Here is a 9,748-nt window from a genome sequence, read left to right as displayed (position 1 = left end):
TAGGAGACACATATCAAAACATCCATGATTCTTCTCGTTTGAATGTGCTTAGTCAATGATCCAAATATTCCACAAATCTTCATCTGTTGGAATTGAAATTCGAATTTGTGGTTGAGTGGCCAAACAGGACCATTCTAGAATCTTCAAATAAGCCTTCAATATCATAAAACTCATATCACTCTTAGATATATATGAAAACATGTTAATTTCCTAGTATTTAATCATAAATTCTCTTAAAATACTTAAAGTAAATGAATTGGAAAATAATAATGATAAACCCATATGATCATGAAAATGGTTATTAATGTAGGGTTACAGAGCTATAGAATATGGTAAAATGATGGAAATGAGGGTAAAAGAAGACAAAATTGAATCCCAACACACATTCTATTTAATTGCAGAATGGGATCTGCCTTCTTTGTTTGCATGAACTCTTTTCCAAACACCACCTAATAGTCATCCATTAAAACAATGGCGAGAATTGTCCTTCTGATCCATTCCCCCAACTTGATTCGAACATCCTTGACCATAGAAAAAATTATCTACTCATATGAGTTAATGTATTTAAATGAGGTTCAGATTGGCTCAAAATATAATCATAAACTCTTCCCCACATGGTCTCACAAAGTTATGAATCATGACATTCCAACTACTTCCACAGCGAAATTGATATTTGGTGCAAATATATATTTCTACAACAAGATAGAACAGAGCAATGAGTAATTTCAACCAAACTATGGAAAAGGTCTTCCTCGAGTAAGATACATCATACAATAGAGAGTTTCGAAAAGTAAACCAAATTGTGGCAAGGGTCTGCTATAGACCACCAAATTCTATGCATAAGCATAAGAAATATAACACTAAAACATAGGTTTGCATATTATAAATTTTGGTCATTATCAAAAGCCATGTGAAAATTATTCCTACATTGTTTACTGTGTAGACTAGAGGTTTCTAGGAGAAATCAAACTCCAGAGAGATGAACTCCAAGCAAATTCTTGCCTAGCTACAACATATTGCTGGATGTTTTCTACTGTGCAAGTAAAAGAAACTGCTACAGTCCTAAGAAATTCTCCCTTGTAATTTATTTTTTATATTTATAATACTCATTTGAAATAATTATTAATAATATTCCTCTAATTTTAAGGTCAGTTCCTAGCCAAATATCAAATTTTCTCATCATCAAATAAATGAAAATCCCAACACAAAGAAATGTAAGCTTCACACTGACCAAAGGCTTCTATATTCCATTTGTGACTAAATTTTTTGTTAACCATATTATATTTTCAAGGTCCCATCCTCCTTGTTCTTGAGAAATTATTGTAGAATTCCAAGCAGTGAGAGAAGATGTTTTTCTTTCTTCTTGTTGTGACTAGTTTTTGTTTTTTACATTGGTTTGTTTTAAGGTGATTCAGTGCAGTTACATAAACCTGTTACAAATAGGAAGTGTTGATGTCTTCCCCACCCCCCCTGAAATCCTTATCAATAAAATTTTGTGATTCTTGTCAGCAAGACGATTTGAGTTTGCCTTTTTCACACCTATCAACCCTTTCATATATACACAATAGTTGAATATACATCCATAGTTCCAAAGTTATCTATCTCACTTAAATATTTTTGTACACACCCCATTAGTCTATAATTACCTTATGACCTATATTATAAATAGATTCAAATTTGAGATCCTATTACGTCGTCCTAGTGTTCACTTCTAGCATTAGTAGCTTAGGACTACTCAATTATAATTTTTGGAAGTAAACATGGTAGATGATGTGGTAAAAATATTACTAACTCATTAAAAATAAATGAGACATCAACACAAAAACCACACTTACTTTTTAGAATATGGAATAGCACAACCTAACCCTTACAATTCAGATGTGAGTATGTCTATTAATTGTCCCATCTTTGTCATGTAATTACAGAGAGATGCAAATGAAGGTAAGAAAGACCACATTTTGAATGTAATTTGTGATATTTCATTATCATGGGTAGGTTAACTAAGATACTTGCATTATACCATTGCGTAAAGGTGGGGCTCCAATACAAGGAAAAATTGGCTTGGCTTACACAAGCGACTATAAAGAAGACAATTTTTGAATCCCCACCATGTATTCTGCAAAATATCATATAGGAAAATGACTGGAGAATAGTTTTCATAAAAGAAAATATTACCCCAAAGATGAACATTGAAAAAATGATTAAGGTTCCCATGACTCAATTTATTGAAGAAATGATCGAGGATATTGCACACTTTTTTCCATTGATTGACATACTCATGAAGCTCCCATATACTAATCTTCTTCAAAAATCCAAGCTCCTTGATAGCCCCAACAAGAATCAAGGACTCCTTTTGCTCTAGTATATACGGTCAAACCATAGGGGGCATGGTAACCTCATCCAAATCCAAAGGTTTGGCATCAACATCAAAGGTCAACAAGTGATCAGGACCATGGGTGAGGTAGAACAAAAAAAAATGTAAATGAGAAACATTCCCCAACATGGTAAAACTCCTATCCAAAATACCACAAATGTTCCATGAATCACTCCTAGAATCATACACCTATGAATAAATCCCATAAACGCTACATACAACCAAACTCTGATACTAATTTTCTCTCTATGGATACACCACTATTGCTACCACATAGGGAGACTTCATAGGTAACATCAGAGGAAAAATACTATGGGTTTTGGTGAATAAATTATAGAAAACAAGGGACCCCTTTCTATTCTCTACTACCAACGAACCCCCACTTGATACTATAGGCTTACGAAGCCTTGAATATGTTACAGGACAAGGGCATGAAGATGACATGTATGACATGGGAATAACAACCCACTTGTCATCTATAGTATTATAGTCAACAACAACATTTCTATTACAATTTTCTCTAAATAGAATGAAGAAAAGGTCTAATAAGGGTAGCCTTTTGTAGGTGAACATAAATGAATCCAATTGTACACCATTGGACTCTAGGATGTGCAAACACTCAACATCCTGAACAGGTTTCGAATCGAAATCAAGCCAAGATATTCTCCCACAAATGATACGGAATATCGGTTGCCTACGTCTAAACATTATGTTACTGATCGAGATAGCCATACAACTGACTAACTTCTTGATATCTAGACTAATGCTCTCCGAATTCATTTCTAAGGTGCCATAGGTAATGAGTACCATGAAATTGCGTGAGACAAAAAAATCAAGTGAGAATGGTTGTTGCATCCTACTGTTGGGTCAATTAATTGTTCCCAAAAGAACCAACTAATCATCTACACATTAACCTATCAACCCAAGGTTTCATTCTACTATTTCAAGGTTATCGACATTGTTTGTGCAAGAGGAATGGAAATATGACTAGTTTCTATGGTATTATGGAAAGGAATGACCACAATATCAAAGGAATCAATTCAAAATGAAATCTCCAATTACCACAAACTATTCAAATTATTAACTTCTACAGATCTTTGAAGTGAACAACAAAAGAAAACATATTGAACAACAAGTATTTTCTTAGGGAACAACTACTATAGAATGAAAATATAACACTACACAATCACACTATCTAGCATCGATTGCTCAAATGAAATAGAAATCTATGATAATTCTATAGGGAATGTAAGAAAATAATACTTATTCTTAATGAATTAATGACAACAAATCTATACTTATAAAAATTCCAATAAAGCTCATTTAAGACAGAGCATTCAATTTAATAAATCAACAATGAGAAATTAAAAGCCATTACACATATGGAAATAGATAAAATAGAGGAATCAAATGCTAATTTTAATGGTACAAGAGAAGACATCGTTGTCCAAGGATCGGGCCCAAATATGGAGTCGAACTAGATTATAGGAAAATAAATAAAGAAAATTAAGTCAGAATAATAAATATTTCCATTCAAATTGTAGAGGAACCAATTGAAAATTATTCACAAGTCAGAGTTTGTATAGAAAATAATATTACAATTTGAACAACCTCTTTCGACGTTGAACACTAGTTTCCATATCGTAACAATAGAGGATAAATACCAGAGAATCTATTTTTAATAATGAGATCCTAATAATTTGATGTTTCTCAGGATTGTTATTTTAAGTTACAAATATCTTAATGCATCTGAGAAGCCAGGTCAAAAAGCCATCCTCCACTAACTCATTCCAAACAAGGTGTAACAGTTTAAGTCTTGCGTGATAACATCCGACCGTTTTAGGAAACAACATCAAATATAAAAGAGCCAATATATTCTTATCAATATCGAGGATCTGTTAGTTAGAAATAACATTTTTTTAATCAAATTCATTTAGAAAATAATAAAACTACAAATGTGTATAAAATAGAACTAAATTACCCACTGTATTCATTAACATGATTTAATTTCACAAAAGACTTTATAAATCGTTAACGTGTAGGATCATCAAGGAGTAAGCTTCATAAGCTTCTTCTCCTCTATTTATGAACCCATTTCTTTTTCGAAGCCCTTCAAAAACTACTAACTTACCCGCTTATGATAAGTCATGATCAAATTTATAAAATGATTGGGGACACCAAATCATGGGGCACCAATACATGCATCCTATCTAGTGGCTACCTATTTCTAGCATCACATGAACATAATCTTCTATGCTAGTCATAGCATACCATAAGTTATGATAACCAAAATGTTCTCTGTTCTTGAATTCATTTGGTGATGCCTTCTATCTTTCCTTGGCTCCACGAAGGGCCTCCTCTCTGATGTCTTCTAGATATTTCAATTATGAGTTCAAGACATCATATTAGGTTTGTACAAGTGCAGGGGCAATACTAGGTTTTGAATGAAAATTCTATGAACAATTTGTGTGCGAAAGGGGTTTTGAGGTTCCCCTGTAACCCAAAGGTCAAGTCTGTGTTCTTTTCTCTAAAATGTATGGTAAGCCTTTGCCCACTTAACATGGGTTTTGGAAAATGATATGAAAGGTTAAAATTGAATATCTCTAATGAAAGGGACAAAATTTTCTTCTACCTGTTCTTCTAAAAAGAAGTTGTGCATATACAACTCACATGGAAAATACTGTGTATACTCATCCTATTTTCAAAAAATAGAAATAAATCCAGTACATTCCTGAACTTGTATGGTTGTCCAAATTGTATTGATTTTACTTTAAGAAACAAACATCACTCGATCAAATATAAAGCATAGTTCTGGGTTGGGGACTTGTATGCCAAGGCATATGAGTAAATAGAGAAAAATTCCTTGGTTTTCTCTACATCTTTCATGAGGTCATCCTTTAAATTCAGGACCTTCTTTTCAGATACTCTTAGTTGTGCATAGGTATCATATTTTGTTGTTGTCAATCCAAGGCAGCACTTCTCCTTAATATCTTTCTATGGTCTATTATTGTTCCTCCATAGTTTTATGCAGAATTCCAATGGCGGTTTCAACAATCAAGTGAGTATAGAGAGGAACCTATTTTGTTTTTACCCCTCTATCATAAAAGGTAAATGGAGGATCGGTCTGAATTCCTACTTCAACAAAGGTAGGAGGAATTTCCATTGTCTATACCTCGAGGTGAGCCTGTGCTCCTTGTTCAACAACAATAGGAACAAGTTCTGTCTGAGTTCTAGCTTCATTAATTAAGGATAAAGAAAGCATTAGTGTAGACTCCCATTTTTTGAGTTTCCTAATTCCTTTTTGGCCTCTTGACATCATCTATGTGAAACTTCTTGCTAACTCATAACCAATTATTTAGCTTTTGTACTTTCCTTTCTAGTCTCTTAGTATCTCCCTTTAACTTATCGATTTCCTTCTGGAGTATTTTTCCTTTGTTTCTCCCAGCGTCAGTAACTATGATCATCTAAATAGGACTGGAAACCATGATTGTTGGGGAGGAACCAACAACTCCTATTTCATCTTCTTCAGGAATATTTTCCTCAGTCAGTTTGGTTGTTGGTAAGCTTTTAGCTTCCATTGTCGTTATATCACTACCAGACTCTAGGAGATCCTTACAATGTTAACCTGAGGCTCAAGTAAAATGTGAATTCTAACAACTTTTTATTCATCAATAAAATTTTCAAAAGATTGTGGAGTTGCTCCCTCCACAGAGAAAGTCCCTAATAACATTTCAACGGAGTCTTTAGAACATCCTTGGGTCGAAACAACTTCAGGATCATTATCTAAATCTAGAATAATAGTTGTTGCAGAATCAATTTTGGTGAAGCCCTCTATTCAAGAGGACTATTAGGATTGGCTACAAGTTCTTGTATTGAAATGGTCATAAATTTTCCAAATTTTGCAGTATATAATAAAATTTTTATCCCTTCTAGTGCTTCGACTATTGTCATTTCTTGTTCCATCTGATTTGAGGTTGACACATCCTGAGGTGATTTTTGTTCTGTTAGCTTCTCAAGAGGGTTCAAGGAACTATGACCCTGCTTTAAAAGTCTATCAAACCTCCTCCTTTTCTTAGGAAGGGATGCTAAAACTGATTCCATCGTCTTCTGGGATTTTCCTATGTTTTTGAGGTTTCTCAATCTGTACAATCTCGCACAAAATAATTCCTCTCACAGGGGATTTATTTAAGTTTTCCCCATTGTCTCCATCTAATTTCTTATCAGTATCTGGAATGTCCCTAGATGTTCTAGCAATTGTTTCATTTTCCAAAGGAATGTTTTCATCATCACCAAGGTTTCCAAAGAACCCTTCCCAAGTCTGTTGGACTTGTCTAAGGCTTCTTATAACTAATAGCTTGATGAGTCCATGGTGACTTACAACTGCAACTTGGTCCTTATATCTCGTTAATATAGTACTAGTCTCATGAAATACTAAATTACGAAAATATGGGAGGTTTAGAGTCACCTTTTTCCTCAGGGATGCCATAAGTTTAAGGTGATGCCCCTTACCATGTTTTATCATCCATCACAGATGATGTACCACTAGAAAATCTTTGTTATCTCCTTCCATGGATCAGGTAATGAATTTGGGTTATACCCCTTCTGCTTTCTGATTAATTCTTTGTTACGATTTAAGAACATGAGAGTCCTGTTCTAAAGAGAGGTGTGTATCTCATACCACTTTTCTCCTTCCATTGAAAACCCTGTCACTTTTGTTATTGCACTTTCATTTACTTGAACCTATATGTTTCTCACTACTGCTACACCATTTCCAAACTCTTAATGAATTCCAGTGCTACCGCATTTCTAAAACCTTGTAACCGTTCAAAATATTCAATCCATCTGGATTGAATTAAGATGTTGCATGCTTATTCTAGTACCTGTAGCTGCATGGGTTCATTTAATATTAAATTCCCACCCATTGTCAACTATGCAACAAGGCACAATCTTGCAATTTGGAAACAACAGAATTCACAATGTAAAATGAAAGTAAGCTTGTACAAAATATAGAAGTTTTGATGGCATGAAATGGTATTCAAAAATGCAAATAACAGTTGGTTGTGAGTGCCAATTCACCCCCCACAATAAGAGTAAAGGGTGTTCGTGATTGTTAATCAAATTTTGACAAGATGGAAAATTTGACACATTTGGAAGATAATGGTACATTAATTTAGTGCAATAAAGTCATCGTCAAAAGGATAAATAAAAATTGCGATATGTCTATGGTGCATGAGAAAATGGTTATGATTTGTGTGTGGTAATGATAATGCGATTTATTAAAACCCATGGAGGATGTGGACAAAATAAAGGCATGGGGAAATGTGTACAAAGGACTATATGGATGGAAGTAATAGTTATATCAAGCATCTCATTAGAGAAAATAAAGGGAGATTAATTTAGAATATTGATTTTCTGGAAAAAGAATATTTCTAGTATGTAGAATTATAGTGAAATTCTTATAAAGAGCCAAACATCACCACATTCTCAGAAGATTTTAAGAATGCCCATAAATAAATTTAACGACCGTTCTTATCTTAATTTTGAAGAAAACAAAATCCAAGCTCTATTGTAATTTTTGGTTTTACTTCAAAACCGCAAGCATGTCCTCTACTATGTGCAGGCGTCCATAGCCTCGACAGGGTTTTCTTTTTAACCCTTTGAGATGTCAGTGTCCCATTTAATAAGATATTTTCTGAATTTTTTTGAATTATTTACAGAAGGCCATTTTTCTGGCGTGGTGACCAATTAACAACAATTTCGTTCACTAGAGCTAATGAAGTGAACAATTTGTCTTGTGACAAGAGATCTTGTCCTTGAACTTAAAAGCCAAAGGCCATTACCCTGGCTTCGTAACCAACAATGGAAATGTCACTCCACTAGATCCTATGATCATGGTAGGTTGGCTCATGATGATACCTCCTATCCTCTGCTATATTATAATTTCATTAATCTTAATAGGTTACTGAGTAAATGGGGTGGCATGTCAACTCCTTAAGAGTTAGGGATGGTGTAAGAAGTATTGTAGTAATTACTTTTCTAGCTTGCTAATTTTATCGTCAAAAATATTATGGTTGTTTATTGTTGAAATATTGGAACTAAAAGATATTCCATAAGTAGTGATGAAAGGAAAGAAGTATAGGCGTTATTTTAATTTTTCTACAATTGTAAAAATAATTAAAAAATCACGGAAAATTCAAAATTGTGATCATAATTTCCACTAAAAGATTCTCTAATGATAGCCACAAAACAAATTGGTTTCCCATCATTATATAAGGAGAAAAATAAAAATGTTCCTTTCCCTAAAGGAATAAAGATATCACTAAAAAAAGATAATCACATGTTAAAGATCAACAATTGTATTTAAAGGAAAAAACATTATGCCTAAAGAAACAATAGCATAATGAAAGAAAAAGTGGTTATGGCCAAGGGAACAATAACTATGACTGGGAAACAACAAGAGTGGATAAGGAGCCAACAACTATGACTGAAGAAACATTGATTATGACTAAGGAAATAACAACTGTGATTGATGAAACAATGGCTTTGATTAAGAAAAAACAACTTTGACTAAGGAAACAATGACTGTGGCTAAAGGAACAACAACTCTAAATGAGGAAACACTGGCTGTGACTAAGGAAACAACAACTCTGATTGAGGAAACAATGGTTTTGACTAAGGAAACAATAGATGTGGCTAAGGGAAAAACAATTGTAAATGAGTAAGCAACGTATGTGGCTAAGGAAACAACAAATGTGACTGAGGAAACAATGGTTGTGACTAAGGAAACAAAAAGTATGATAAAATTTTTAGCAATGATTATTATTATTATTATTATTATTATTATTATTATATATAGATTTTTTTTTAAGAAATAACAAAAAAATAAGTATTTACATTGTGTATAAAATAAAGAAAAATTGTTCAAAAATATTTACCTAGTTGTGGCATGGGGAAATCTCCCTGATCAGCTACAACCTACAAGTTAACATCAATATCGATTTCGTGAGGAAAAGAATATTTGGTTAGTAGTAGATGGTATAGATGGAGTTGATGCCCATTGGTAAGGAATGAAATGTCAACATTATCAATTGTAGTAAGGCATATCGTTCCAATGTCATACAATTTGGTAACTTCGTAACAACCAAGCCACCTCATTTGAAGTTTACTTGGGAAACCTTGGAATCTCGAATCGTATAGATGTGCCCAATATAATTCCTAGGATTTTTTCTTTTTAATCAAGCTATCATGCCATTTAGCCCTCCGTTATTGAATTATGGTAGTTCGTTGTAAAGAAAGAAGACACATTTCATCTAATTTGTTGAGTTATTGTAAGCGTTGTTTGTGTAATTTTGTGAGGTCCAATCTGACTTCCTT

The 9,748-nt window shown here is 33.4% G+C and overlaps 1 pseudogene; it reads right to left on the bottom strand.

Moving 5' to 3' along the window:
• Nucleotides 1-2,014: 2,014 nt before the first annotated feature.
• LOC149200300 (F-box/kelch-repeat protein At5g15710-like) overlaps nt 2,015-9,748 on the bottom strand; it is a 65,509-nt pseudogene continuing 57,775 nt past the window's right edge.

This window comes from Pinus tabuliformis, chromosome 2_1, assembly GCF_031772625.1.
Source record: "Pinus tabuliformis cultivar Carrire ecotype Pingquan chromosome 2_1, CPIR1, whole genome shotgun sequence".
Lineage (NCBI taxonomy): Eukaryota > Viridiplantae > Streptophyta > Pinopsida > Pinales > Pinaceae > Pinus > Pinus tabuliformis.
The sequence above is the reverse complement of the archived record's forward strand: the minus strand, read 5'-3'. Positions and strand labels throughout refer to the sequence as shown.